This window comes from Ranitomeya imitator, chromosome 4 (assembly GCF_032444005.1).
Source record: "Ranitomeya imitator isolate aRanImi1 chromosome 4, aRanImi1.pri, whole genome shotgun sequence".
Lineage (NCBI taxonomy): Eukaryota > Metazoa > Chordata > Amphibia > Anura > Dendrobatidae > Ranitomeya > Ranitomeya imitator.
In genome coordinates, this window is record NC_091285.1 from 600132910 (window position 1) to 600144207 (window position 11298).

Genomic DNA, 11298 nt, shown 5'->3' on the forward strand with positions numbered 1-11298 from the left:
CCGAAGAATAAAACTGCTTTATCAATTTTACCAAACGCAGAACGGTATAAACGCCTCCCCCAAAAGAAGTTCATGAATAGCTGATTTTCGATCATTCTGCCTCCCAAAAATCGGAATAAAAAGCGATCAAAAATGTCATATGCCCGAAAATGTTACCAATAAAAACGTTAACTCGTCCTGCAAAAAACAAGATCTAACATGACTCTGTGGACTCAAATATGGAAAAATTATAGCTCCCAAAATGTGGTAGCGCAAAAAATATTTTTTGCAATAAAAAGCGTCTTTCAGTGTGTGACGGCTGCCAATCATAAAAATCCGCTAAATAACTCGCTATAAAAGTAAATCAAACTTTAGGGGCTCTGGAAACGCAATGTGACGCCTGCAGACCAATCCCTCTAAGTCTGCATTCCAAATGATGCTCCTTCTCTTCCAAGCTCTGCCATGCGCTCAAACGGTGGTTCCCCCCCCCCCCCCCCCCACATAATGGGTATCAGCATACTCAGGACAAATTGGACAACAACAATTAGGGTCCAATTTCTCCAGTTACCCTTGGAAAAATACAAAACTGGGGGCAAAAAAATAATTTTTGTGGAAAAAAAATATTTTTTATTTGCACGGCTCTGCGTTATAAACTGTAGTGAAACACTTGGGGGTTCAAAGCTCTCACAACACATTTAGATGAGTTCCTTAGGGGGTCTACTTTACTTTCCAAAATGGTGTCACTTGTGAGGGGTTTCTACTGTTTAGGTACATTAGGGGCTCTGCAAACGCAATGTGACGCCTGCAGACCATTCCATCTAAGTCTGCATTCCAAATGGCGCTCCTTCCCTTCCGAGCCCTCCCATGTGCCCAAATGGTGGTTCTTCCCCACATATGGGGTATCAGCATACTCAGGACAAATTGTACAACAACTTTTGGGGTCCAATTTCTCCTGTTACCCTCGGGAAAATACAAAACTGGGGGCTAAAAAATAATTTTTGTGGGAAAAAAATTTTGTTTTATTTTTATGGCTCTGCATTATAAACTTCTGTGAAGCCCTTGGTGGGTCAAAGTGCTCACCACACATCCAGATAAGTTCCTTAGGGGGTCTACTTTTCAAAATGGTGTCACTTGGGGGGGGTTCCAATGTTTAGGCACATCTGTGGCTCTCCAAATGCAACATGGCGTCCCATCTCATTTCCTGTCAATTTTGCATTGATAAGTCAAACGGCGCTCCTTCCCTTCCGAGCTCTCCCATGTGCCCAAACAGTGGTTTACCCCCACATATGGGGTATCAGCATACTCAGGACAAATTGTACAACAACTTTTGGGGTCCAATTTCTTCTCTTACCCTTGGGAAAATAAAAAATTGGGGGCAAAAAGATAATTTTGGTGAAAAAATATGATTTTTTATTTTTACGGTTCTGCATTATAAACTTCTGTGAAGCACTTGGTGGGTCAAAGTGCTCACCACACCTCTAGATAAGTTCCTTAGGGGGTCCACTTTCCAAAATGATGTCACTTATGGGGGATTTCAATGTTTAGGCACATCAGTGGCTCTCCAAACGCAACATGGCGTCCCATCTCAATTCCTGTCAATTTTGCATTTTGCCCTCCTTCGCTTCCGAGCTGTGTCATGCGCCCAAACAGTGGTTAACCCCCACATATGGGGTATCAGCGTACTCAGGACAAATTGTACAACAACTTTTGGGGTCCATTTTCTCTTGTCACCCTTGGTAAAATAAAACAAATTGGAGCTGAAGTAAATTTATTGTGAAAAAAAGTTAAATGTTCATTTTTATTTAAACATTCCAAAAATTCCTGTGAAACACCTGAAGGGTTAATAAACTTCTTAAATGTGGTTTTTAGCACCTTGAGGGGTGCAGTTTTAGAATGGTGTCACACTTGGGTATTTTCTATCATATAGACCCCTCAAAATGACTTCAAATGAGATGTGGTCCCTAAAAAAAAATGGTGTTGTAAAAATGAGAAATTGCTGGTGAACTTTTAACCCTTATAACTCCCTAACAAAAAAAATGTTGGTTCCAAAATTGTGCTGATGTAAAGTAGACATGTGGGAAATGTTACTTATTAAATATTTTGTGTGACATATCTCTGTGATTTAATTGCATACAAATTCAAATTTGGAAAATTGTGTTTTTTTCACAAATAAACGCAGGTAATATCAAATCAATTTTACCACTATCATGAAGTACAATATGTCACGAGAAAACAATGTCAGAATCACCAGGATCCGTTGAAGCGTTCCAGAGTTATAACCTCATAAAGGAACAGTGGTCAGAATTGTAAAAATTGGCCTGGTCATTAACGTGCAAACCACCCTTTAGCCCAGACAAGTCTCTTCTGCTTGTTACCTGTCCTTAGCAGTGGTTTCCTAGCAGCTATTGTACCATGAAGGCCTGCTGCACAAAGTCTCCTCTTAACAGTTGTTGTAGAGATGTGTCTGCTGCTAGAACTCTGTGTGGCATTGACCTGGTCTCTAATCTGAGCTGCTGTTAACCTGCGATTTCTGAGGCTGGTGGCTCAGATAAACTTATCATCAGAAGCAGAGGTGACTCTTGGTCTTCCTTTCCTGGGGCGGTCCTCATGTGAGCCAGTTTCTTTGTAGCGCTTGATGTTTTGTGCATCTTTGACACTTTCAAAGTTTTCCCAATTTTTCGTACTGACTGACCTTTATTTCTTAAAGTAATGATGGCCACTCGTTTTTCTTTACTTAGCTGCTTTTTTCTTGCCATAATACAAATTCTAACAGTCTATTCAGTAGGACTATCAGCTGTGTATCCACCAGACTTCTGTTCAACACAACTGATGGTCCCAACCCTATTTATAAGGCAAGAAATCCCACTTATTAAACCTGACAGGGCACACCTGTGAAGTGAAAACCATTCCCGGTGACTACCTCATGAAGCTCATCAAGAGAATGCCAAGAGTATGCAAAGCAGTCATCAAAGCAAAAGGTGGCTACTTTGAAGAACCTAGAATATAAGACATATTTTCAGTTGTTTCACACTTTTTTGTTAAGTACATAATTCCACATGTGTTAATTGATAGTTTTGATGCCTTCAGTGTGAATTTACAATTTTCATAGTCATGAAAATACAGAAAAATCTTTAAAGAGAAGGTGTCTCCAAACTTTTGGACTGTATTGTACATATACATTAAATTCACATTATGCTCAGTGTTTATGTTCAGCAGGACAAATCTAGTTTTCATTTTTGCACACACAGATTTACAATTATTCAAGAAAACTCAGTTTGCGTGAATCCCATTCTACAACACAGTGTATATAATCACAAATAAAAAACAGACTTTACATCATGTTGACATCCATGATACAGGGGGAATCTGGACAGGTACATTCTGTGGAGTCATGGTGCAGCATCCCCAAATTGTGACCCAAGATATGAGAAATACGGGAGGAGAATGTCACCAAGGACAATCCTGCTGAAAACTGCATAGTTAAAAAAAAAAAGTAAAAGTTTTAGTAATGCACTTTTGTCATTCACATTATACCAATAGCTGTATACTTTATTGTCAGAAGTATGTTTTCACCTAGTGCATTCAGAGGTAACACATTTCATTTGTTGATGGCCCTTGAATTGGCATCTAGCGTATATGTAAGGAGGTGACGGGGACCCTCATATGCTTCCCCAATCTTTGGTCTACTAATTGTGTGTGGTTCCCTAATGTTCATTAATGTGAATGTAATTGATGTGTGTCATGTACTGTAATGTAAATGTACTGTGTGTTGTGTATAAAATTAGGGCTAGGATAGGATATAAGGTAGTATAGAACAATAGTGGGGCTAGAATAGAGGGGCGCATATTAGAGATAAAGATTAGGAGTGTTAGTTTAGGTACAGGTAGCATAGGGGTTTTCCAGGGGGAGGAGTTAGAGTAGTGCAGTGTAGAGCAATAGAATATGGGGTAGAGACTTCCTGGTTAGGCAACAGAGCCCAGGCAGCCTTGCCCAGGGCAGGGAGTAAGAAGCAGCAGTGAGAGAGACAGTCTGCCAGCTGTGGGGATAAAGCTGCTACGGCAGGAAGGGGCCCCAGGCTGAGAGTCGTGCAATCGGCTATCATCTTAGACAGGACCGTTCCAAGAGGGATCCGGGGTCTCCAACGGGGGCAGGTGAAGCTGAGATGGTGAACCTGGCACCTTTTCCTACTGAAACCGGACGAGGGAATGGCAGGAAGCTGGTGGGACTGAAGGCATGGATGGGACAGAGATTGTCCAGAAGCGAGGCAGGGATTGACAGAAGAGAGATAGAGTTGTCAGGAAGAATAGAGCCTGCCAGGAAGGCAGGGAAAGCTTGAGAGATGCCGCTCTATGTACGTTGTGCTGCAAATGTGATGGATACACTCCTGCTTAGTAAAATTAAACCGTTGCAAAAGAACTTTGTCTCTGGACTGGTTTGTGAAGCTCAGGAACGCTGAGCCGGAGTGACAGAAGCTGAGGGGACTCTCACAGTAAATGTGAGTGTATTGTTGCGTATGCTGCACATGCAGCAGAAAGGACATTGTATTTCATCTGTAGGGCGCCAGGGTGTGGGAACACTACAGCCCGTTGCCACAACTACCACCCTGGCGACCTTACATATACTATTTGGTTGTGCCTAAATTATTGGTTATTACTAATGATGAGCGAACATTTAGTTTTGCCAGTCAACTTGAATTTGTCCAGGAAAGTAGATTTGTATCACATTTCTTTACTAAAAATTTACTGGACATTATTTTGCTCTGAAGTCTTTCCTAATCCCAGAGCTTAATAAACATATGTAGTAAAAAATTATACTTACCCAGCCCTCACCTGTCCCACCGCACAGAGCCACTCTATCCGGACATAATCTTCTGTGCAGTCACCAGTGAGGTATTCGCTGGTCCATTTGCAAGGTTTTCCAGTGCCTGGCATCTTCATCATCTCAAGTGCTGACTACACTCCAATGCCATGATGATGTGTGATGCACATGATGACTATGATGATGTGTGATGCCTATCATGGAGATGCCAAAGATGCCGGGTGCCAAAAGACATCAAAGATGGCCCAAAGAAGACTGCACCGGTGACCAGACCAAAGAAAACAGGTGAGGATTGGGTAATATTAAATTCTTAAAACTTTCTGGAGCCTTTTGAATCCAGCAAAATGGAGGCGGAATTGTGCAAATTGACATAAAAATTTGGATCCTGGCAAGTCAAAGTTTTGAGGTGAAATTTGAGGTTAATTCAAATTGCCTTGAAGTGATTCACCCATCTCTAAATATATGGGCTCTAAAGGAAGGTTTTAAAAGGAACTTTATTCAATTTACTGCTTCTATCCTCTTTAGTACCCCAGACCATGGTTCATCACAAATCATTACCATGATATTTCAAAGCTGGAGATGTGTTCCATATTTTGCTTCCTATTGAGAAAATCCAGACCCTGATCTGTGTGGTGATTGTTCCACAAAGTGGTTCAGTTTGACGTTTCTGTATTTCAATCTGCGTACCGCCTATTGGAATTTCCCGAACTTTCATAAATGTAATCATAATAATCATGTCACCTGCGACTAACAATACCAATGATAATAATAACGGTGATGATCATTATGCTCACAATTATCATAATCAGCAATCATGTTAATCATCATCACATAATAAACACTCCTAACAATGTGAACACTTGGAATTATGCGCTATATTCGGACAATTTCTATGGTAACCTCTCATGTGGAATTATATGCTCATGTAGAAATTTCTCGTACCGTAACTACTGCTCCATTGTTGTTGGAGCACATCTGTCCATAATAGGTTTTCCCAACTTCAGAATCTTGTCCATCACTAATAAACAGAAAAAAAAATGGTTTAGCACCTACTATTCAGACCACCGTGAAAGAGTCCCCTTAAGAAGAGATGAACAGGAAATAAATGCTTAAATGGCTGCTCACTCGCCCCAGTCCCACAAGGCTGCCTCGGTGTAATCCTTGACTTTGATCTCTCCTTCAAACCACATATTCAAGCCCTTTCTACTTCCTGCTGACTTCAAATCAAAAATATTTCCCGGATCCCTACATTCCTCAACCAAAATCTACGAAAACTCTAGTTCACGCCCTCATCATCTCCCGCCTTAACTACTGCAACCTCCTGTTTTGTGGCCTGCCTTCTAACACTCTCGCACACTTCCAATCTATTCTACACTCTGCTGCCCGACTAATCCATCTGTCCCCCCACTATTCCCCGGCCTCTCCCCTCTGTCAATCCCTTCACTGGCTCCCCATTACCCATAGCTTCTAGTTCAAAACCCTAACCATGGCATACAAAGCCATCCACAACCTGTCTCCTCCAAACATCTGTGACCTCGTCTCCCGGTACTTTCCTGCACGCAACCTCCGATCCTCACAGGATCTCCTTCTCTACTTCCCTCTTATCTCCTCTTCCCACAATCGTATGCAAGATTTGTCTCGCGTATCACCCCTGCTCTGGAACCCTCTACCACAACATATCAGACTCTCACCTACCATCGAAACCTTCAAAAGGAATCTGAAGAACCACCTCTTCCGACAAGCCTACAACCTGCAGTAACCACCGATCCACCAAACCACTGCACGACCCGCTCTGCCCTCACCTACTGTATCCTCACCCATCCCTTGTAGATTGTGAGCCCTCGCGGGCAGGGTCCGCTCTCCTTATGTACCAGTCGTAACTTTTATTGTTTAAGATTTATGTATTTGTTTTTATTATGTATACCCCTCCGCACATATAAAGCGCCATGGAATAAATGGTGCTATAATAATAAATAATAATAATACTTACATTATTAATAAAGCAATATTGAAGCTTTTCTTGTCGGAGGATAATCCCGAGAGACAATCAATGAAGTTTTCTAGGGTGTCACTTACGTTTTCTGCTATGACACATTGATTTGACTCTGTCCAAAGATTGACGGTAGATAGATATATCTCCATTTTAAGTGACACAAATTTCTATGAAAGAGCAGGAAGATGTCATTCAACATTTGAGTTAAAGCGGTTATACCAAGATAGCAAGTTATTACCTATTTAAAGGGAATCTGTCACCAGGTTTTTGCCACCTAAACTGAGAGCAACATAATGTAGAGATGAAGACGCCGATTCCAGTGATGTATCACTTACTAGGCTGCTTGTTGTAGTTTTGATAAAATCACTGTTTTATCAGCAGGGGATTATCACTAGAGGACTAATAAACCTACTCACCAGCACCTCTGATTGGCAGCTTGCTCTATACATTGAATATGTGTAGGAAGCTGCCAATAAATGGTGGGGGGGGTGTTATACAGAGTTTATGATTATGGAAGACTACTTGGCAGCAAGTTTACTCGTCCTCTAATGATAATCTATTTCTGGAAAAACAGTGATTTTATCAGATTAAACATTGCTGGAATCAGGGTCTCTGACCCTACATCATGCTGCTCTCACATGGGGTAGCAAAAACCTGGTGACAGAGTCCCTTTAAGGCAGAAACAACCATCATTTGTGAGAGGAGGGCTCTGCAGTGCCCTGTCTGAATGAAATGGTGATCGAGCATGCCCTCCTCTGCTCCATATATTGAATATGATTTATCAAATACTGGAGTAAAAAGCTTTGAAGAGTTCGCAAAGATTTGGCACAAAGTGATGCTACACAAAAATGTTAAATTCATGACAAGCATTTGCTACTCCAGAGATCTTACTCCGGTCTCCAAATGGGTGGGGTCTCAGCAGTGGGAGCGCAAGCAGTCCGCAAGTTATCACTCATCCCATGCATAGGCTGTGTGCCCACGATGAGGTTTTTGGTGACTTTTTGACGCTGTGTATTTTTGCTGCCGCCACTGTGCTTCTTTCTTACCAAGAATAAACTGACCTGCGGTGCCGGTTTCAAGTCCGCTCCATGTCATTTCTCTTATGCTGAGTTTTATGCGCAGATATTTCCCATAGTCTTGTATTAGATGCAGAAAATCCTCACGTAAAAAAGCGCATACACATATTTAGGGTAGGTTCAAACTGGGCATTTTTGCTGCTTTTTTTTTCTGCAGCAAAACCTGATTTCTTGGCAGGAAAGAAGCTGCTGCAAAAACACAGGTTTAGGTACGTTTTTGGTGCATTTTTTGGTGCAGCTTTGGTGCGACTAACTTGTGTCTCTTTGTCCACGCTAATGTCCATGACTTTTCTGCAGCAAAAAAAGCTGAAAATAATCATACCTGCGTTTTTTCAACACCCATTCAAGCCAATGGGTGAAAAAACGCTGCAAAAATGATGAAAGAAGTGACATGCTCTATGTCCAAAAAAAGCAGCAAAGCACAAAATCCTGAAGACAAAAAAGCCAAGCTGTGTGCATGAGATTTCTGAAATCTCATAGGCTTTGCTGGTACTGTAAAAAGCAGCTGATTAGCATAAAAAGCAGCAAAAACGCCCAGTGTGAACATACCCTTAGTGCGTTTCCACAGTGGATACGCATCACACATGACTGTATCAATAAAGATTTGTCAAAGGCAAATATCAAGAAATATCAAATCAAAAGCAGCTTTATTTAAAACATGACATATCAAGAAAAGACAAAAAAACGCACTAAAAACCCATGTAAAAAGAAGCAGTCTAAAACGCAATAAAAACCCAAGTAACCTAATTTATTTTCTAGGTGCAGAAATGGTGCAGAAAATCTGCAACATTAAAATCTCGCCAACAGCTCATCCTGGGAGCGTACTGTAGCCTGAGACAGGTAGCAAAGAGGCTCGAAACGTTTTTATGTATCTTGATTCATTCTGTAAATTTTGTAAATGGAGTTCAATAAATTTACATATGACAGTAAACTAAAAATTTAGTTGAAAAAAAAAAGTAAAAAGGCTGTACTTACTGTGTTAACATAACTGAATACTTGCAGTAAAGTAGTAATGACAGCTTTGGGACTGGCACCTAAGATTTTGTACTTTAATAGATATGGGAACAAAAAATGTGTTTAGATCTAATACATAACAGTCCTTTCAAATATTACAAAACATAGACTCTCCCATATTAATGATAGGCAAAAATATGCATATATGGGTCACAATGCATGAATACTTGTGTTTTGTATTACAGTCATGGCCAAAAGTATTGACACCCCTGCAATTCTGTCAGATAATACTCAGTTTCTTCCTGAAAATGATTGCAAACACAAATTATTTGGTATTATTATCTTCATTTAATTTGTCTTAAATGAAAAAACACAAAAGAGAATGAAGCAAAAAGCAAAACATTGATCATTTCACACAAAACTCCAAATATGGGCCAGACAAAAGTATTGGCACCCTCAGCCTAATACTTGGTTGCACAACCTTTAGCCAAAATAACTGCGACCAACCGCTTCCGGTAACCATCAATGAGTTTCTTACAATGCTCTGCTGGAATTTTAGACCATTCTTCTTTGGCAAATTGCTCCAGGTCCCTGATATTTGAAGGGTGCCTTCTCCAAACTGACATTTTTAGATCTCCCCACAGGTGTTCTATGGGATTCAGGTCTGGACTCATTGCTGGCCACCTTAGAAGTCTCCAGTGCTTTCTCTCAAACCATTTTCTAGTGCTTTTTGAACTGTTTTGGGTCATTGTCCTGCTGAAAGACCCATGACCTCTGAGGGAGACCCAGCTTTCTCACACTGGGCCCTACATTATGCTGCAAAATTTGTTGGTAGTCTTCAGACTTCATAATGCCATGCACACGGTCAAGCAGTCCAGTGCCAGAGGCAGCAAAGCAACCCCAAAACATCAGGGAACCTCTGCCATGTTTGACTGTAGGAACCGTGTTCTTTTCTTTGAATACCATTTTTTTCTCCTGTAAACTCTATATTGATGCCTTTGCCCAAAAAGCTCTACTTTTGTCTCATCTGACCAGAGAACATTCTTCCAAAACGTTTTAGGCTTTTTTAGGTAAGTTTTGGCAAACTCCAGCCTGGCTTTTTTATGTCTCGGTGGAAGAAGTGGGGTATTCCTGGGTCTCCTACCATACAGTCCCTTTTCATTCAGACGCCGACGGATAGTACGGGTTGACACTGTTGTACCCTCGGACTGCAGGGCAGCTTGAACTTGTTTGAATGTTAGTCGAGGTTCTTTATCCAACATGCGCACAATCTTGCGTTGAAATCTCTTGTCAATTTTCTTTTCCATCCACATCTAGGGAGGTTAGCCACAGTGCCATGGGCTTTAAACTTCTTGATGACACTGCGCACGGTAGACACAGGAACATTCAGGTCTTTGGAGATGGACTTGCAGCCTTGAGATTGCTCATGCTTCCTCACAATTTGGTTTCTCAAGTCCTCAGACAGTTCTTTGGTCTTCTTTCTTTTCTCCATGCTCAATGTGGTACACACAAGGACACAGGACAGAGGTTGAATCAACTTTAATCCATGTCCACTGGCTACAAGTGTGATTTAGTCATTGCCAACACCTGTTAGGTGCCACAGGTAAGTTACAGGTGCTGTTAATTACACAAATTAGAGAAGCATCACATGATTTTTCGAACAGTGCCAATACTTTTGTCCACCCCCTTTTTTATGTTCGGTGTGGAATTATATCCAATTTGGCTTTAGGACAATTCTTTTTGTGTTTTTTCATTTAAGACAAATTAAATGAAGATAATAATAACAAAGAATTTGTGTTTGCAATCATTTTCAGGAAGAAAATGAGTATTATCTGACAGAATTGCAGGAGTGTCAATACTTTTGGCCATGACTGTAAAGTGGTTTTCTCACAAAGTAGATATTAATCAATACATCTTGGTATAATAATAATAATAAGTTCCACAATTGGATGTGTTTTAAAAAATTCCCTTTGCTGAGATAATCTTATAAATGTGTCCCTTTTTTAATCGAAATGTCGCCATGATGGGCTAATAAACAGAAGCTCCTTTTATATTATTTATATTATATATATATATATATATACATATAAATTATTTACACTGTATGTGGTCACGGTATAAATATATATAGCCATCAGTGACCTCTTTATATCTATAGTATGCTAACCTGTCACGCTGTGATTTTACTATATGCGGCAGATGAATTGCCAGCTGTTAGTCTATCTATGTGTTTTGAAGAATATTTTTCCTTTGAAAATTATGGGTAAATGACATAGAGAATATGTAAAAGCTCAAGTTAAAATCACATTGCGGGTGGCGTGTCCGGATGTTGGACTGAGAAGATGAGCGGCTGCAGAGCTCCAGCCAGGCATCTCCACTTACCAGCTGAACAGCCCAGGGCTCTGTCGCACTCCCCGATGGGTCCCTGGAAGGTGAAAACTCCTGCACTCTCTGGAGCGGTGTCTGCTGGCTCTGCGA

General features: G+C 40.8%; 1 long non-coding RNA gene across 1 annotated transcript; it reads right to left on the reverse strand.

Moving 5' to 3' along the window:
• Window positions 1-3337: 3337 nt before the first annotated feature.
• On the reverse strand, window positions 3338-6941 carry LOC138674286 (uncharacterized). The gene is made up of 3 exons (XR_011320580.1): window positions 6788-6941; window positions 5740-5815; window positions 3338-3451 (listed from the first exon to the last, which is right to left on the reverse strand). It is a non-coding gene; the product is annotated as an uncharacterized lncRNA (long non-coding RNA).
• Window positions 6942-11298: the final 4357 nt, after the last annotated feature.